This window comes from Nuphar pumila, chromosome 14, assembly GCF_984573655.1.
Source record: "Nuphar pumila chromosome 14, dmNupPumi1.hap1.1, whole genome shotgun sequence".
NCBI classification, from domain to species: Eukaryota; Viridiplantae; Streptophyta; class Magnoliopsida; order Nymphaeales; family Nymphaeaceae; genus Nuphar; species Nuphar pumila.
Genome location: NC_143262.1, coordinates 70,448,461 through 70,469,258, shown reverse-complemented (window position 1 = coordinate 70,469,258; position 20,798 = coordinate 70,448,461). Strand labels below are relative to the sequence as shown.

The 20,798-nt window shown below is 32.9% G+C and overlaps 1 protein-coding gene across 2 annotated transcripts in view; it reads left to right on the top strand.

Moving 5' to 3' along the window:
- LOC149816934 (uncharacterized) overlaps positions 1-20,798 on the top strand; it is a 79,731-nt gene that overhangs the window by 46,210 nt on the left and 12,723 nt on the right. Inside the window, exon 4 of one of the 2 annotated variants that reach the window (XR_016427593.1) lies at positions 709-777. The exons of the other annotated variant lie outside the window; for it this stretch is intronic. The gene's annotated coding sequence lies outside the window, so the exon portion shown is untranslated. Of the gene's footprint in view, positions 1-708; positions 778-20,798 lie in introns of those variants that run through there. 2 annotated transcript variants of the gene reach the window in all.

The window sequence follows — 20,798 nt, the reverse complement described above, 5'->3', positions numbered from 1 at the left end:
TCGTGCCATTCTACCAATACCTCTGTTGCAGGTCTATGAACATCAGACACCCAAAGCCATGTTGAGTCCCTAAATGACAAAACACTTAAGAGGGGGGTGAATTTGGTGTTTAAATTTTTTCTTATGCACAATCACAGTGCTAGAGAAGGAAGAAAAAACAATAAATAATACACAAGAATTTATAGAGGTTCAGCCCAACCCGGCCTACGTCCTCTTAGCTTCCCTCCAAATCCACTATAACCACTAAATTAACGATGCTAGTAACCAACCACTAGCTTCATGTTTCTAACAACCATTGCAACTAGCTTCACAGTACTAGTAACCAAACCACTAGCTTCACGGTACTAGCAACCACTTGTTTCACACCCCTTGTGAAAATTACAACGTGAACCTCTTTGGTTCACTTAAACTCAACCTTAGAGCTTTTACAAATAAGTTAACAATAAAAAGATTCACTTTTTTTTATACAAGTTTTGCTCAAAGTAATTCTTAAGAGTAGAATCCAATGATCTAAAGCAAGAATAACACAAATAATCTATCAAGAATGACTAAAACAAATAAAGTTACTTGATGCGGATCGTTGAAACTCGTGGATGTTTGAATGCTCTTGTCTTTGAAGCTTTTCTTAATAGATCTTTTGTATGCTTTTGTTTATCAATCATCTAAGTTATTCTTTACCTTTTTCTTATAGTTCTTCTTTGAAAATAGATATTGGGGAGCCGTTAGATTTGAAAATATGACCGTTGGCAATGGATAGAAGTCCGTTGGAAACTTTCAGCTACTGCAGGAGTCGACACCTGAATCTCAAGTGTCGACACCTATGTGTCTTGGTGAGAACTACTTCAAAACTTTTACATTTATGACACTTTATGTCTCGGAGATTTAAGCTTTTACATTTAGGAGTTGACACTTTGTGTCTCAGAGATTTAAGTTGCATTCGGTTTGTCCAGGAATCAACATTGCTTTTTTAGTTGTAGACTCTTTTTGTACTTCTCTCAAGAGTCGACACCTTGTCAAATGAGTCAACACTTGCTTTTCTTCTTTACTTGAACTTGAAGTGCAAATTAAAATTCTTCAGGAGTTGACACTAGCTTATCTGGAGTCTACTCTTTTTCATTTTAATTCTTGAATTTTTATGAAACTTTCTTACTGATTTTGGCAATTTTTTGTCACTTCTTGGGAGAAATTTCTTCACTTAAATTCAATCTCTGGATATAAAAACGAGTCTAAAATGCCTGAGATTCAAACATTACTCTTTGGATAGTTTTGTATTCATTAAAATTATACTTGGGAGCTCAACAATCCCACTCTTTTTTATGATGACAAAACTCTCCATTATGACTTTGAGAATAAAAGAATATGCACTTGTAATCCTAGATAAACTCAATTATAAGCACTTGATATGAAGAGAAATGCTTATCTTTTTATATACATTTACTTCAAGTTTTATCACAATCATTGGATTAGATTCAATATTTTTAGCATGCATTTGATTGCGAGAGAAGTTCTTTTCTTTTCAAATCATTTTACATTCATTTTAATTTAATATGTATTGATTCAATTGATTCATTTTTATTGACATATATTTCATCAAGTGATTGATACAAAAATTCTTTTCAATACACACTTTTCACATTTCATAGTGTAACACATTTTTCATAATTTATTTTTCATACATCATCAAATAAACTTACACATTTGAAGGATTTGTACATATGATTCATAAGTTTCAAATGTAGATTTCATTAAATGATGCATACTCACAAATCATTAAGAAATATACATTTGATTTGATCCTTATCACATTTTTAGTTTTCAAATGAAAACATATGATAATCAATCATTTATTTCATTTGATTCAATTGATATTCAATAAACACATGAATCATTAATTATTCATTTGATAAAAAAGATATTATCTTTCACCATATTGATCAAAAGCATATTATATATTTCAGTATATAAAAAATGATTGTATTTAACACATTCATATACAATCAAGTTTTACTATTTCTCCCCCTTTTTCATTTCAATACATGCTTTCTTTATTTGATTCATATAATCATACAAAAGGCATTGCATTTCACCATTCATAACAACATTATAAAAAACACAAATCATTCATTTTCTCTCCCTTTTTGACATCATTATAAAATATATCGAATAAGCACACTCATAAAGATAAGCATAATAACATAAAAATTGCATATGAGAAATACATTTAAAAGTCAAAATGATGTCATTTGATTAGTCAACAAAATATTTATGTCAACATAAAAATTGCATATGAGAAATACATTTGAAAGTCAAAATGATGTCATTTGATTAGTAACAAAATATTTATGTCAACATAAAAGTTGCATATGAGAAATACATTTGAAAGTCAAAATGATGTCATTTGATTAGTAACAAAATATTTATGTCACTGAATATACATAGAATGAGTCAACCAAAATGTGACTTTACACTATCCAGACAAAATATAATCCTATGCCTATGGTGATATTCATGATCAACCTAGGAGGGTGGGAAACGTCGCTCTAATGCATCAATCTTGCCCCCATATCAAAGAGATGGTCACGCTGCTCAACCAATAACTGCCTCATATCTACACAGTCAGTCTTGATGGATCATATCCGCTCAAGAATCTACTGAAGAAACTGACTATGCTCCCCTTGAGGCTGTGCCTGATATGATGATGATGGTTTAGAACCTGATGCAAGAGCAGGTGCAACTTCCTCTGGCTCTGAAGAAGCACCCTCCCCCTCAATAAATGCCTGCTTCCTTAGAACCCATTGATGATCAACATAAGTATACCCCATCCTATGTAGGGTTCCCTGATCAAAGACATCTGTCTTTCCTAACTCCTTGACTATCTCTCTTAGTAATTCAACTTTATAGAATTCTAGAATCTTGGTGATCACTGAACCGTATGGCAAAGGCCCCTTATGCTTGAACACATTCTTCATATGCTGAATGATGAATTTAGAAAGATTTATCAAATGGCCTTTGAGGATGCAATACATAAACATTAATTGAGTGCTTTAAACACCTCCTAACTTGCCACAAATGAGAATGAGAATAGTGACAATGATGTAGTGGACTAGACGATATTTCAATTTAAACTTTGTAGTCACCAGTGTTTCAACTTCTGTAGCCTTCAGTTTTTTAATGATGAACCTCACAATTTCTCTTATATTTTGATAGAAATTCTCCATATTATCAATTTTCCTGTTGGGAATGTGAAGAATGGTACTCAATTTTTTTTATTCACCAAAAACTTATTTCCTTTCACAAACATGTAGAATCCATCTCTTGAATCTTTTATGTTTGCATAAAAATGCTTGGTCAATGTAGGATAAGTCAGTTCTTTGATTCATAACAGCTCAATCCATCTAATGACATAAATTTTTTCTCGAAGAGTAATAGGGAAATCATCTATAAAGTCAAAATTAATTATCTTACTGTTTAGAGTCCTTCGATATCCAATGATTTCTTCGTATCTTTTTTGAAACTCTTTCTCTTGAAAATATCTTGCATCGAATTCCAATGGACCACTTGTAGGATCTCTGGAGGCTTTAGATTGACGTTCTCATTTCCTTGGATCATTCGGACACACAAAGGCTTCATCCACTTTCTTTATACGCTTCTCTCTTCGATCAGATGAGGATTCACCCATCTTCTTCTTATTGGCGACTGATTTTTACCTCATTTTTAAATGTTTAAACAATTGTTTCGTCGAAATCTTCTTTTGCACAATAATGCGCCTTCTTTGATCATGATTTGCAGGAGAACAATTCCCAACCTTCGATTTGTTGTAGGAGAAGAGGAAATGGAGAGGGAATGTCAAAGAGAATGTAGAATGGAGACAAAAAGACACAAATGGGTCAACAATTTTGCCCTAAACTCATGCATATATATATATATATATATATATATATATATATATATATATATATATATATATATATATATATATATATATATATATATTCGATTAACACAAGGGTCGATAATCACGACAGAGGATTAGACACTCGTGTTAAAACGAGAAGCACCAGTGACATAAAGGGTCGACACTCGATGTGTAAGAGTCCACTAACTTTTGTTTTTCAAGATGAAAAGAGTCGACACTCGGTATATACGAGTCGTCACCTAATGAACAACTTACAAAATTGACTTAAAATGGATGAGTCAACATCATAATTAAAAAAGTCAACATTCATTTAAACCCGAATAAGGAATAAGTCGACACTTAAGATAAGGAGTCAATACTTTTTGAGTAATTTGTCAATTTGATGAGAAAGAGTGGACACTTGAATAGAAAGAGTCGACACTTAATGACCAAAATTCAAAATTTTGATTTTTTTCTTTGAGGAATTCAATAAAGGGGTTGATGTTTTGATAAGGGAGTCAACTTGTGCACACTTGAGGGATGGTTTTTAGGCATATTTATAATAAAATTTGATAAACTTCAAGATGATCCAAAATTTTCTTATCATCCTTGATTGGATTCCCTTTTTACTCATTTTTCTTAGAGAAATTTTCTAGCAAACCAAGCTCAAATGCATCAATTCATAATCAATTCTTTTTCATTTGAAATCAATGAATACAAGCAATCATCTTGAGAATCAATTAGAATTGCTCATTCCAAGTTCTCTTCTAATATTTGTGAATCTTTTTTCATTCAATGGTTTCATAAATATATCTGCTAATTGCTTATTTCTATCCATAAATCTTAGTTCTATATCTTCTTTGCTCATATGATCTCTAATGAAATGATGTTTCACTTCAATATGTTTGGATCTAGAGTATTGAAGTGGATTGTTTGAAAGATTTATAGCACTAATATTATCACAATAAAGTGAAATATGATCAAATTTAACTTCAAAATTATATAGTTGATGCATAAGCCATAATACTTGTGCACAACAACTACTGACATCTACATATTTCGCTTCTTCTATAGATAATGCCATAAAATGTTGTTTCTTGGAAAACCAAAGAAATCAAACATCCTCCTAAGAATTGGCATGTTGTACTTGTATTTTTTCTATCAATTTTGAGTTCGGCATAATCCACATCTGAGTATGCTATTAACTCACAAGGATAACTTTTGAGATACCAAAGACCCAAGTCTAAGGTGTCCAAGCGGTATCTAAATATTCTTTTAACAATACTTAGATGTGATTTTTTCAGATTGCTTTGATATCTTGCACATACCAAATAATATGTTTGGCCTACTAGCTGTTAAATACAATAAAGATCCAATCATTCATCTATAAAGCTTAGGATCAATATATTTTTTTTCCATCACTTTCCAATTTGATTGAAGTGGGCATGGGAATATGACTTCCTTTTGAATTTTGCATTCCATATTTCCTAAATAACTCTTTTGTCTACTTTGCTTGATATGTAGACCTAGGTAGAAATTGAGTTTACCTATCATACTCATTTCAAATTCTCCTTGCATTAATTTAAACCTAGGAAGAAATTGAGTTCACCCATCATACTCATTTCAAATTCTCCTTGCATTAATTTGAAGAATTTCTTGCTCATTGTTTCATTTGTAGATCCAAATATGATGTCATCAATATATATTTGAACTATCAAGATGCCAAGATAATTTCTTTTAATAAAGAGTGTAGTACAAACTTGGCCTTTTGAAAATCCTTGATTTATCAAGAAAGTACTAAGCCTTTCATACCAAGCACGAGGTGCTTGCTTCAAACCATAAAGGGCTTTATTCAATTTGAAAACATGATTTGGAAAAAGAGGGTCTTCAAATCTGAGTGGTTCTTCAGCATACACCTCTTCTTTAATAATTCCATTTAAGAATGCACTTTTGGCATCCATTCGAAAGAATTTGAAATCTAGAATGCATGCAAATGCTAATATTCTAATAGCATCCAATCTAGCAACCATAGCATAAGTTTCATCAAAATCTATTCATTTTTCTTAGCTATATCCTTGAGCAACTAGTCTAACCTTATTTCTTATGATTTCTCTGGATTCATCAAGTTTGTTTCTAAAAACCTATTTTGTTTCAATAATATTTGTGTCTTTTGGTCTTGGTCTTGGAAGAAGACTTCAAACATCATTTCTATCAAATTGATTTAGCTTTTCTTGCATAACTAATATCCATGATTCATCATTGAGAGCAACATCAATTAATTTGTATTCAATTTATGAAACAAACCCTAGAAATTTTCTTACATTTGCTAATCTATGATGGGTTTTAACTCCTTCATTTGGATCTTCAAGAATGTTCTCTTTAGGGTGATCCTTTGCATATTTTCATTCCTTAGGAAAATCACTATGTTGAGTTACTTTTTCTTATAAGTCTTTCAAAGGAGGATCTAATTCACATTCATTATGAATTGAGTTTTATTCCTTTTCAATGTTTTAAAAAATTCCTATGTCTTCATCAACAACATTTTCACTTAATGAATGCTTTTGAGGTTAAGTAATATTCTTCAATAATAATGTATAGATTCTTCAATAATAATCATGTATAGATTCTTCAAGATTCTTCAAATATTATTGAAGTCTTCTTCAATATTCATCAAATCTGAGTTACTTCAAACAAATATGAATGTATAGATTCTTCAATATTCATCAAATATAACATGTATAGATTCTTCAATAATAAGAGTTTTTTTTTTGTTGAAGACTCTATATGCTTTTGAGGTTAAGGAATATTCAAGAAATATTCTTTTATCACTCTTTTCATCAAATTTATCCAATTTTTTTTGGCATTATTCAATACAAAACATTTACATTCAAATAGCTTAAAATAAAAAATATTTGGTTTTCTACCCTTATAAAGCTCATACCGAGTTTTTTTGAGGATAGGTCTAATCATAGCCCTATTCAAGATGTAACAAGCCATGTTTATGGATTCTCCTCCAAAATATCATGGAAGATCATTCTCACAAAGAATTTTTCATGTCATTTCTTTCATTGTTCTATTTTTCTTCTCAACAACTCCATTTTGTTGAGGGGTTCTAGGGGCCGACAAGTTATGCAAGAATTTATTTTCATTACAAAATTTTGTAAAATCCAAGTTTTTGAATTCTCCACCACTATAACTTCTCAAATTGGTAATTGAGTATCCTTTTTGCAATTGTACACATTTTCAAAATTTGATAAATAATTTAAAACATCACTTTTGCTTGCAAAAAGGATAACCCATGTAAATCTAGAGAAATCATCCACGATTACAAATCTACATCTTTTTCCTTCAAGACTATTAGTTCGAGTAGGTCCAAAGAGATCTATATAAGTTCTAATGGTCTAGAGGTGGAGACCATGTTTTTAGATTTGAAAGATGATTTCACATGTTTGCCTTTAGCACAAACATCATATACTTTATCTAGTTCAACTTTTAGCTTAGACAAACAATTTAAAAGATCATGCTTATTTGATTTAGAAATTATACTAGAGTTAGCATGACATAATCTTTTATGCCATAGCCATTAGATATAAAACATACATTTTTATCATGCAAATTTTCTAGTTTAATCACATATACATTTCCTACTCGTTCTCCATAAATTTTTACAATGTTAGAAGATTTGTCAATTACTTTTCATTGTAAATTATTGAAATATACTTCGTGTCTTTTATCACATAATTGGCTAATGCTAAGAAGATTATGTTTTAACCCATCTACAAAGAATACATTTTTTTATAAGTATAGAGCTTTCATTACCGCTGGTTCTTACCCCAATGATATTTCCTCTCTCATTGTCTCCATAGATGACAATTCCACCATCTTGCATTATGAGAGAGTTGAAGTCCAAAACCCCAAAGAATAACATTATGAAATTTGGTTCCAAGGCATACTTGCAAGAAAGACAAGTTTATGTAGATGATTTTGGTACCAAATTTTTCTTGGGTCCACGAGTGAGTCCAAAACATGACTTGATCCTTAGGGATCCATATAAGATTTGTTTTGTACTTGTTCTTTCTAAACCAATATGCTTTAAATACATGACCTCTTTTGCCACAAAAATGGCATGTAATAGATTAAGAACTAATTGGTTTGGAGCAGGGTTATAAAAAACACGCCTTGAGGCACCAAAGGTATGCCTCGCCTTGAGGCGCGACCCTCTGTTCCTCAAGGCGCAAGCGTGAGGCGCAAATTTTTTTTACAAGACTTCTGAGACATAATCAAAAATATTTTTGTAGGTTAATCTCATATATTTTCCAGTTATTTCAGTTATGTAATAAGTTTCTTAGTATATTACTATACTTTAACTTTTGTTGGTTAATCTCGTATATTTTCAGTTATTTCAGTCATGTAATTAGTTTCTTAATATATTTTAACTTTTGTTGGTTAATTTCATATATTTTTCAGTTATGTAATCAGTTTTTAGTTACTTTCATATGTTAATCTCATATTGTTTAGAATAATCTCATATATTTTAACTTTTATAGGTTAATCTCATATATTTTTCAATTATTTCAGTTATGTAATCAATTTTTAGCTACTTTTATATGTTACTCTCATATTTTTAGAATAATCTCATATATTTTAACTTTTGTAGGTTAATCTCATATATTTTCCAGTTATTTCAGTAATGTAATCAGTTTCTTGGTATATTTTAACTTTTGTTGGTTAATCTCATATATTTTTCAGTTATGTAATCAATTTTTTAGTTACTTTTATATGTTAATCTCATTTTTTTTAGAATAATCTCATATATTTTATTTTTTTTTGGTTAATCTCATATATTTTCAAGTTATGTAAATGGTTTTTTAGTATATTTTTTCTTTTATTGGTTAATCTCATATATTTTCCAGTTATGTAATCATTTTTTAGTTACTTGTTTATGTTAATCTCATATTTTTTAGAATAATCTCATATATTTTAACTTTTGTAGGTTAATCTCATATATTTTCCAGTTATTTCAATTATGTAATAAGTTTCTTAGTATATTTTAAATTTTTTTGGTTAATATCATATATTTTCCAATTATATAATCAGTTTTTAGTTACTTTTATATGTTAATCTCATATTTTTAGTACTTATTTGAGATTTTCTATTTCCTGTTATTTCATTAATAAAGCATTTCTTTATTTATTTGTATTTTAAATATTTTTTTATAATTTTCTAAAAGTTTTCAAAAGAAAATTTTGAGCCTTACACTTTATGCCTCACCTCGGTTTTTGGTGGAGTGCCTCGCTATGCCTCAACACTTTTCACAACATTGGTCTGGACTTTAGGTTTTTGAAAAATTATTTTTACAACAATATCCCAAACCTTCTCTTCTAAATGCTCCTACTTAGGAACCAAGTATAGCATTCAATTTTTTACGTTTATCAACAATTTTTGCAAGAGATTCATTTAAATCAATAATTTTCTTTTCAAGTATCTCTCTTTTAATGCAAAACTTGTCTTTTTCTTTTGACAAATCTTTTATTTCTTTTTGCAAGCTATCATTTTGATTTGTCAAATACTCAATTTCCTTCTGAAGACTTTTGTTTTGTTTTTGAGACAAAATAATTTTTTCTAACAATTCATCGAAGGCTTCATTGTGTTCATTAAAAGAAAATGAATCATGATCAAGATTATTTACCTCCTCATGATTGTCTTTATTGGCCATGAGACACACGTTTGTATTCTCTTAATCGCTTTCTTCAGATGAAGACTCATCTTCATAACTCCATGTCTCCATAAACACTTTCTTTTCTTTGAATTTCTTATTCTTTTTCAATAAGGGACATTCCATCCTTATGTGTCCTGGTTTCTTGCATTCGAAGCAAATTACTTCTTCTTTGAGTTGATCTTTTCTTGGTGAAGACTTCGTTATGAATTTTCTTCCGTTTGTTTTTCCTCTCTTTTGATATCCAAGGAATTTCTTGAACCCCCTTGACATCATTGCAAGCTCTTCATCTTCACATTGATATTCTTAGCTACTTGACTCATTTTGGGTTGAGGACTTTGCCTTTAAGGCAAATGTCTTTTTCTCCTTTGCTTCAACCACTTTATCTTCTTTCTTTAAAGAAATTTCATGGGTCATTAGAGAACCCATGAGTTCATCAAGAAAAATTTTGTTGAGGTTCTTTGCTTCCTTAATTGCTATTACTTTTGGACTCCAAGCTTTGTGAAGAGACCGAAGTTCTTTGCTCATTATTTTTGACATCGAATACTCCTTTCAAAGTGCCTTGAGTCCGTTGATGATGTTGGTGAATCTCATAAACATCTCTGTGATTGGCTTTTCGGTCTTCATTGTGAAGAGCTCATAATCATGCACCAACATATTTATCTTTTATTGCTTCACTTGAATAGTTCCCTCGTGAGTGATTTCGAGCTTGTCATAAATTTCTAATGCATCTAATGTACAAAACAATAAATTCATGGCTTTGGCATTGCCGATAAGTTTCTTAAACTCAGATTCGGTCCATTTTGATTCATCCTTTTGACTAGGTATGAATGGGCCATCTTTTACGATTTTTCACACCTCATAGTCAACGAATTGAATAAAGATATTTAAACTTTTCAATAATTCTAGTTCAATCCATTGAATAGTGGGGGTCAAATAGAGGAAGCTCCTTCCATAGCGGAGTTCCTACTATGTTTGCCATTTAGATCTATTTCTTCAAACCATTAGGTTCTTAACAAAGAAATCTTGTTCTAATACCAATTGTTGAATCCTTAAATCACAAAATACCTAAGAGGGGGGTGAATTTGGTATTTAAATTTTTTTGTGATGCACAATCATAATGCTAGAGAAGGAGGGAGAATCAATGAATAATACATAAGAATTTATAGAGGTTCAACCCAACCCGGCCTACGTCCTCTTGGCTTCCCTCCAAATCCACTATAACCACTAAATTAACGATACTAGTAACCAACCACTAGCTTCATGGTGCTAGCAACCATTGCAACTAGTTTCACAGTACTAGTAACCAAACCACTAGCTTCACAGTGCTAGCAACCACTTGTTTCACACCCCTTGTGAAACTTACAACGTGAACCTCTTTGGTTCACTTAAACTCAACCTTAGAGCTTTTACAAATAAGTTAACAATAACAAGATTCACTTTGTTCTATACAAGTTTTGCTCAAAGAAATTCTTATCCAATGACCCAAAGCAAGAATAACACAAATAATCTATCAAGAATGACTAAAACAAATGAAGTTACTTGTTGGGGATCGTTGAAACTTGTGGACATTTGAATGCTCTTGTCTTTGAAGTTTTTCTTAATAGATTTTTTGTATGCTCTTGTGCATCAATCATCTAAGTTGTTCTTTACCTTCTTCTTATAATTCTTCTTTGAAAATAGATATTGGAGAGCCGTTAGATTTAAAAATATGACCATTGGCAAGGGCTAGAAGTTCGTTGGAAACTTTCGGCTACCGCAGGAGTCGACACCTAAATCTCGAGTGTCGACACCTATGTGTCTTGATGAGAACTGCTTCGGGACTTTTATATTCATGAGTTGACACTTGATTTTCAGGAGTCAACACTTTATGTCTCAAGGATTTAAGCTTTTACATTAAGGAGTTGACACTTTGTGTCTCAGAGATTTAAGCTACATTCGGTTTGTCTAGGAATCAACACTGCTTTTTTAGGTGATGATTCTTTTTATACTTCCCTCAAGAGTCGACACCTTTTCAAAAGAGTCAACACTTGCTTTTCTTCTTTACTTGAACTTGAAGTGCAAATTGATTCTTCAGGAGTTGACACTAACTTATCAGGAGTCAACTCTTTTTTATTTTAATTCTTGAATTTCTATGAAACTTCCTTACTGATTTTGGCAATCTTTTTGTCACTTCTTGGGAGAATTTTCTTCACTTAAATTCAGTCTCTCAGGATATAAATGAGTCTAAAATGCCTGCACACTTGAGATTCAAATATTACTCTTTGGATAGTTTTGTATTCATTAAAATCATAATTGGGAGCTCAACAAGCTGTTCATTTTTTTTAATGCTTTGATCGTCGCTAAGACAAAAAGACATATTCTCTTTCTGTGCATGTGTCTCTCGATTTTCATACTTTGGATCCTTTCCCTGCTATGCAATAATCCTCATAAAGATTTCAGGTTGAATGGTCAAATTAGACAACTGAATAGCTCCATGACCACCATAAAGGGTTTCCAATTAACAAAGTCTTCATTAAGCTTCTAACCTCTCACAAGACTGACCAAAATGCTATCAGACTTGCGGCTAAGCTCATCTGCTATGACATTTGCCTTTCTCGGATGATAGGATCAGGTAAATTCGTAATCCTTGATGAACTTTAACTAACGTCATTGCCTCATATTCAACTCTTTCTATGAGAACAAGTACTTGAGGCTCTTATGGTTCATGAAAACTTCAAACTATTCTTTATACAAATGGTATCACCAAAGCTTCAACGCAAACACTATAGCTGTCAACTCCAAGTCATGGGTCAGATAGTTTCACTTATAAATCTTTAACTGACGAGATGCATAAGCTATAACTTTATTGTTCTGCATTAACACACAACCCAATCCTGTATAAGAGGCATATATGTACACCATAAAACTACCTCTACCATAAAGCAAATCCAAAATAAGTGCAGACGTGAGCTTTGTCTTCAAAATTTGAAAACTATCCTTGCACTTGTTAGTCCACTCAAACTTGACTCCGTTACGTAGGAGCTTCGTCATCGGCAAGGTGATACAGAACAAATCCTAGATGAATCGCCAATAATAACCTGCTAATCCAAGGAAACTCCTGATATCGCTAACATTTATTTGTTACCTCCAATCCGACATTACTTTCACCTATTAGAAACCAAACTGAAACTAAAAATTAAGATATTCATCAAATTAACTTGGGAAGTTAAAGAAAAAGTGAAACATTTACCTTATTAGAGTCCACAAATACTCCATTCTTCAAGATCATATGACCCAAGAACATGACTTCTTCAAGCCAAAATTCACACTTAGAGAACTTAGCAAACAACTGGTGCTCTCTGAGAACTCCAAAAATGATCTGCAAGAATTCTCGATGTTGCTCTAAGCTCTCACAATATACCATGATATCATGGTATGAATACAATCACAGCTATATTCAAGTATGATCAAAACACTTGGTTAATAAGGTTCACAAAGGCTGTTGGCACATTGGTGAGTTTGAAAGGCATCACTACAAACTCATAATGCCTATACCTCATTCAAAAACTGTCTTCAGAATATCTTCGTTCTTAATTCTGAATTAATGGTACCCAAATATAAGGTTGATCTTCAAAAATACTTTGGTCTTCTGTAACTGATCAAAAAAATCTTCAATATGTGGTAATAGATATTTGTTGTTGATAGTAGCTTGATGGAGCATTCTGTAGTCAATGCACAATCTCATCAAACCATTTATCTTCTTCACAAATAACATTGGTGCACCCTATGGTGACACATTTGGTCAAACAAATCCTCGTTCCATTAGCTCTTGCAATTGCTTCTTCAGTTCCTCGAGTTTTGCTGGCACCATATGATACGGTGCCTTAAAAATCAATGCGATTTCATATAACAACTCAATATGAAACTCCACGTCTCGATGTGGAGGAGGTCTAGACAACTCCTCCATAAATACATATGAAAACTCTTGTACAATATCCTGCTCCTCAATCAAAACGGTCTTTGGTTCCACCAAAGAAACATTGACCAGAAAAATAATGCACCCCATTTGTAGGTTCTTGCACGCTTCCAACGTAGAGATCACTCAGTCCTTCAGAGCGGGTCTAAAAAGTCTAAACTCCACCTTCATAACTCTGGGTCGAGATAGAACAACCTTTTCTTCCTAACAAAAAACTTGCGCATGATGTTCAAACAACTAATCCATGCCCAATATGGCATCAAAATCTGTCATATCAATTAGGATCGTATCTGTGTGCAAATTCTGCCCTTCTAGAAACACTTCTATGTTCAGAACATAAGTCACACATAAAGAATGATCACCAATAGGAGTATGTATATCTAATACATAGTTCAAAGACTCAACATGCACACTCAACTATTTAGCAAACTTTTCAGAAATGAATGAATGAATTGCACAACAATCAAATAAGACAAGAGACACTTGTTCAACAACTAGCACGATACCTTGCACCCATTCGCTCTTGGTCAGCCACTCAGTGGTAGTAGCATAAACACGCCACACTACCATCTTTTACCTGACCCGCTTCTGCTGCTGTTGTTGCTATTGTTGCTGTTGTTGCAGGCGCTAAGGCTATTGCTGTTAAGAAATCTTCCCTCCACTCATCAGATTTCTTCTTAGGGCATTCTTTGATATAGGGACCCATCTTGCCATAATACAAACATCCATTAGTCTCACAAAGATGGGGATGTCCCATGTGGTCACGATCATACTTATGACAAGACTTTGGCGATCACTGCTGTTGAGACATCGTGCCTCCCTGTAGCCTCTACTTGGCTGATGAGGTGAATTTCTTTCCACCAAAGTTCTTCTTTGCAAAATTCCTCTTGGGCCAACTCCTCTGACCACCAGAGTTCTGTATGGATTTGGTTAGCTGAAACTTCTGCGATTCTGCTCAGTCACCATCGAGCAAAGTAGCTACCTTAATGGCTTAATCAAGAGTCTTAGGTCCACGGGTGTAAACCTTTGTCCTCAGTGTCTGATTTAAGCCTCATGCAAACTTCATTATATGCTCCTCCTTAGTGGTGTAAACATTGGGGCAATAATGCTCCAAGTCCCAAAACTTCATGATGTAGTCGGCCAACGATGCTCCGCCCTACTGTAACTCAAGAAATTCCTATATCTTTTGACTCTTCTCATGCTTAGAAAAGTAAGTTGCATAGAAGACTTTCACAAACTGCTCTCATTTTACTGGTCCACTCAGAAACTTGACCTCGAAGGTCATTGTCCACCATCACTTGGCATTCTCCTTCAGTTGGTAGGTCTCAAAGTTAACCTTGCTATCATCAGGGACTCACAATACTCAAAAGATCCTTTTAATCACCCACATTATGTTCTCCACTACATTAGAGTTTGACTTTTTAGTAAAGGATGGAGGGTTTATGTCCATGAACTTCTTATAAAAGACCTCGCAGCCTATTGGTGCTCGGTCATGGACAACCACCTAGAGATTATTGCACATCATCCTTACAGCCTCAACCTGTTGTCCTACAACCCATGCAAGCTTGTTGAGGTGTCCATAATATTGTTGCACCGACCTTGCCAAGCCATCTATACGATAATAAAAAATACATGTATGAGTTACAAACTAAGTTCTAGAAGTCACGATATAACATATAATTATCAACATTACTAAAATGAGACATAAGAACAAGAGCGCACAAACATGAATCAAAACATATATTAGTCGCATACATCAAAGCATGCTTCTATAGCAATTTAAGTCCCATAAACCTAGTAGTGTTGGTAAACTATGCAAACAAAGAAGCCAAAAAACTAGGAGTTCATCTATATGACTCTTAAGAAAACCGATGTGCCTAACTCTACCTAATGGTGGTTTATGTACTGTATACGGTATGCCCTTGTGTTTCCTATGCATCTTGAGATCGAAGAATGATGATATCTAGGTATCGTCGGTGTGTGTTTCAGCAAATCTGGAGGAAGTCACACAAAGCTGCGCTGTAGACAAGGGATGCCAGTGTATAGATCGATAAATCTGGTGCTACTGCCCCAATCCCCTCCAATGAATTCAGATCTTCAATTGCCAGTGATTCTGAAGTATGGCTAACACGAGAGACCTTGTGCTCAAGATCCAAGTGTCTCATGCCATGGGCTACTTTCATCTGGCATTCCTGGATAGAATGCCCCCTTTCGACACAAAAGAGACACTCTCCTAGTTTCCATGGGCATATCTATCTTGTGTGGACTTGAAAACATCTCCTACAAGCATATACTTCACCAAACCCCTCAGGGTTAAGCCTTTCCTGCACAAGTATCTAGAGGCTACATTCCACTATCTGCATAAAAAATTTTAGATGATCTGCGCTTCTGGCTAGGTCCTAAAGTGCCCCTAGCATTTCGCTGCGTCAATACTCCCATGACACCTATTCAGAAGCAATTTTTCTAAGTTTTGGATGTCTATTAAACTATCATATAACACATGATATGAAGTAAAGTACTTAAAATTAAGGTTACTTAGAGTGCGATGTCAATACTGGATAGGCCATGAAATATTTTCTAACAATGCTTTGATACCAAACTATTACGCCCCAAAATTTTCAACTCGAAATAAGTGTAAATTTTCAACCATTTTTTTTTGAAATATAATCCAACTTGAATGAGAGGATCGTTACACAATAAAAATGGTTTTCATTTTTGAATTGGACAACCCTGGGCGGGTTACATAAATTAACAACTCTAAACTGGACTAGATTCAACTCCTATTTGGACTTGGGTCTAGGTCCGCACACCAAAAGATTTCATCAGAAATCTGACTCTACATTAATTGAAATAAAATGTGATATAATTCCAACTTAAATCATAATGTATCAATATTCATTTGAACAAAAACATGTTCATACATAAGAGTCAAAATCATCTCAGTTTAACTGAAATCCAAAAAGATAAAATACCCTAAGATCAACAAAGGATAGAAACATGATCCACTGGCCTCGCTTCTATATCACGCCACCACACTTTAGATCATTAATCACTTATAATCCCATGAAACATATCAAACTTATGAAAGTCGGTAAGTTTATACCACTAACATCAAGATTGCAATGCTAGAACATTCACCACAAACATGATATCAAAGTTCAATAATTAACATAATCATGATATAATCGAAACAAAATAAAGTGAACATATATCTTAGCATCAATGCAAATAGCAAATATATATTTCAACATTAAAGAATAATTAACTTTTAATGTATTAATGCAAGTCTTGTTTTTATTAATTAACATCCTTGAGTATCATTTTCGTATCTGCTTAGGTCACGATAGGTGTTTACTATGCTACATGAATCATTTTTCTGAAGTGCTTAACAGACCAGATATCTAAAGCTGGCGACCTATGGTCGAGACTCGAGAGAACTCTCACAAAGACATAAATGTTCAGAAAGGATGTAACTAAGACTAATTGCAATAGTAGGAGTATATCATCTAGGATACTTGGATATCCCCGACTTCTCTAAATCTAAGTGACTAAAGACCAAAGAGACATATTACTCCCATAAAGCGTTCAATAAGACTTGTGGATGAATCCACATGTACTGGCGTCACTCCAAGTTGTACCTCCTATCTTCTCCAAGGTAGATCATCAGTGTGAATGAGTTACAGGGTTTTTTTGCTTAAATATTTTAACATTTCATGTACCTCATTCCATGAGACAAATCAGAGCTCAAACACTTAAGTACCCTTCTAGGGCAACAATCACATCATGATGCAGTAATATGTGCCCAAATCTATTATGTGTTACTCTGCCACCTTTAGCCCATATGAGCACTCCACAAAGGTATGGATGTTATGCAAGTATTATTCTTTCTTACCCATCTCATGGGTTCTTATCAGACTTGAGCTCATACACGAGCTATCATAATATAAACATGATTCATATGCATTACAATATTAAATACGGTGCTAATATAGTTCACACAATTATGTCCAATGACATCACGAAGGTTCCTTGAAACCTACGCTCAATCACATGTAATAAGCATGCATTTTGTACATAAAACATCATACATATCGTGCTTCAATTTCATGGCATACATCATCATTACATATACTTAGTTCAAAATTGCACGTCATGGTTTCAAAATCGCTTGTACATAGCTTGAAGCTACATGTACATAATATATATACACTTTTAAACCACACACACACACACACACACATATATATATATATATATATTTGAAACTGCATATATATATTTTAAAACTACATACATATTTATATTTTGAAATTGCATAAATGTAGACTTGGTTCAAAGTTGAAACTGGTTCACATTTGAACACTCATGGTTCAACTTTGATCCCACAGTCACACACTTATGCATATGCATATTGCACACATGCACACATGAATGCTTATGCATATTACATACACACACATACATATACATATAAGTATGCATATGCATGTTGCACACACACACACATACATGTTCACACATGTATGCATATGCGCATTGCACACACGCACATATAAGAACATATATGTATAATATACTTATTTATTTTTTTGAAACTTTCTTTTGCATTTCAGATTCCAGAACACTTGCTCAGTTTTTGGATTTGAAACCACCCATGGTTTATCATTGAAACTGAAATTATATGTATCTATTTTGATATATGTACATATACACATATTTTGAAACTTCTCTTTTTTCTTTGAAGAACCGATTTTTGGGAAAGACATCAACACTAGTGAAATGCATCTAAAACATGCAAACTATCTTTCATAAAATGATAATCATGAGTCACACATGACAAACCATTTTTTTTAATAACCTATTTTTATGAAAGACATCAAAACTTATGAAATGCATCTAGATAAAATAAATCTCTACATTTGCATCTACATAAAAATGAATCTTTATATTAGCATTTACGTAAAATACATATGCATCTACATAAGTATAAATCTCTACATATGCATTGACATAAAATACATATGCATTTACGTAGAAACAAAATTCTATATATCCAACTATATAGAAACAAATCTCAACATATGCATCTACATAAAATACATATGCATGCACATAGAAATGAGTCTCTACATATGCATCTACCTAAAATATATATGCATCTACATATAAATTAGTCTCTACATATGCATCTACATAAAATATACATGTATTTACATAAAAATGAATCTTTATATATGCATCTGCATAAAATACATGTGCATCTACATAAAATATATATGCATCTACATAGAAATGAGTCTCTATATATGCCGCTACCTAAAATACATATGCATCTACATAGAAATGAGTCTCTACATATGCATCTACATAAAAATGAATCTCTACATATGCATCTATATAAAATACATATGCATGTACATAAAAACAAGTCTCTACATGTGCATCTACATAAAATACATACGTATCTACATAAAAATGAGTTTTTACATATACATCTACCTAAAATACATACATAAAAATTAGTTTTTACACATGCATCTACGTAAAATACATATGTTACGACAATGAAGCCGTACATGATACTTCAAGTACAAGGTTTTGATGATGAACAAGTGAATCAACTGCATTTCAGCTAAGGCAATGAAGAAATATGACAAACATTGAAGAATTCGATAAAGAATCTTTGAAGACTAGTGTGCAAATGTAAAATTCATTAAAAGTCTTAGATTCTTGTAAGAGTCTTACTTAGAGTGCATATTTCAGTTGTATTTCACCTAAAAAGTTTTTAGAAAAACTTTTCTAAAAGAACCCTTCATGAAAATCTTTTTAGAAAACTCTTTATTTAATTTTTCGTGTTTATTAGTCGACCAATAGACTCACCAATCGACTAATCCTTTCGCGCCAAATTTTCTAAACAAAATGTCATTTTTGTCAAATTAGTCGACCAAAGGTTTTATCAATCGACCAGACATAATGTCTGTTTTCTGGAAATTTTAGCAGCAGTCGACTAATGATTTTATCAGTCTACCGAACAAAACATGTATTTTAAAAAAAGTTTAGCAGCAGTCGACTGAAAGGTTTTTAGTCTACTGATGATATTATCAGTCGACTAATTTTTTCTCTAGTCGACTAAGTTTCAAAACTTCAGATTTTCAAATGGCTCGATAAACACATTAGTCGACCGACGATAACTGTCAGTCTACTAATAGCTAATTATCAGTCGACTAACTACTATTCCAGTCGACTAATTTTGCCGTTTTTCTTGAAACTTTTAAAAGGCGTGTCTTTTCATTTTTCAAACATTTTGATCATTCAAAATTGACTGTTTTGACACCCTTTCATACCCTTAACATATGGAATCTTTCAACTATAAATATGAGTGCATTCTACACTCAAAAGCAATCAATTCGAATGCAATTACATTGAATTACTCTTTGTTTTTCACTCATATTCAGTTTCTCACTCACTTGATATTTTTCACTTCAGTTTTTCACTCAAATTTCTTTGAGAGACAGTGAATTCGTGAGTAGAGTATTCCAACAACCTCAAAAGCCAATTGCATCTCATTTGCATTCATAAGAAGGGCTCGTAGGTTGTTTTGTAAGTTGTTACTTATTTCAATTTTCTGTAAAAGGAAGGACTCCTTGGTTTAAAGGAGTTGTTTGCTTTCAGTAGGTGTATTACTGAAAGTGGGACCGGATTTGGTCTATATGATCTTGTAGTTACACAGGGTTGATAGTGGAAATCTCAAGCTGGTTTTGCTTGGGGACTGGATGTAGGTCGGAAAAGACCAAACCATGATAAATTATTGTGTTCTTTGTGTGATTGCTTTGTGAATTGTAAAATCCATCAAAATTCCGCAGACGATATTTAAAAGCACTATTCACCCCTCTCTAGTGCTCGTTGCCTCGATCCTACTGCACTTTCATTTGGTATTAGAGCAAGTTTGCTATTATTTGATTTGACCATCATCTAGCATGACAACAATATCATCATAGCACAAAGAAGGATGCTCCTCTGTTCGTCCTTCTCTCTTCGATGAAACAAACTATGGATACTGGAAAGTGAGAATGACAATATTCTTACAATCCATGGATCTCAAAATTTAGAGAGTTGTTTCAGAAAAGTACCAAATGCCATCAACTGATTTCAGTCAATGGACCGATGAAGAAAAAAAGACTGCTTCACTTAATGCCAAGGCTATGAATGCATTGTATTGTGCCGTTGAC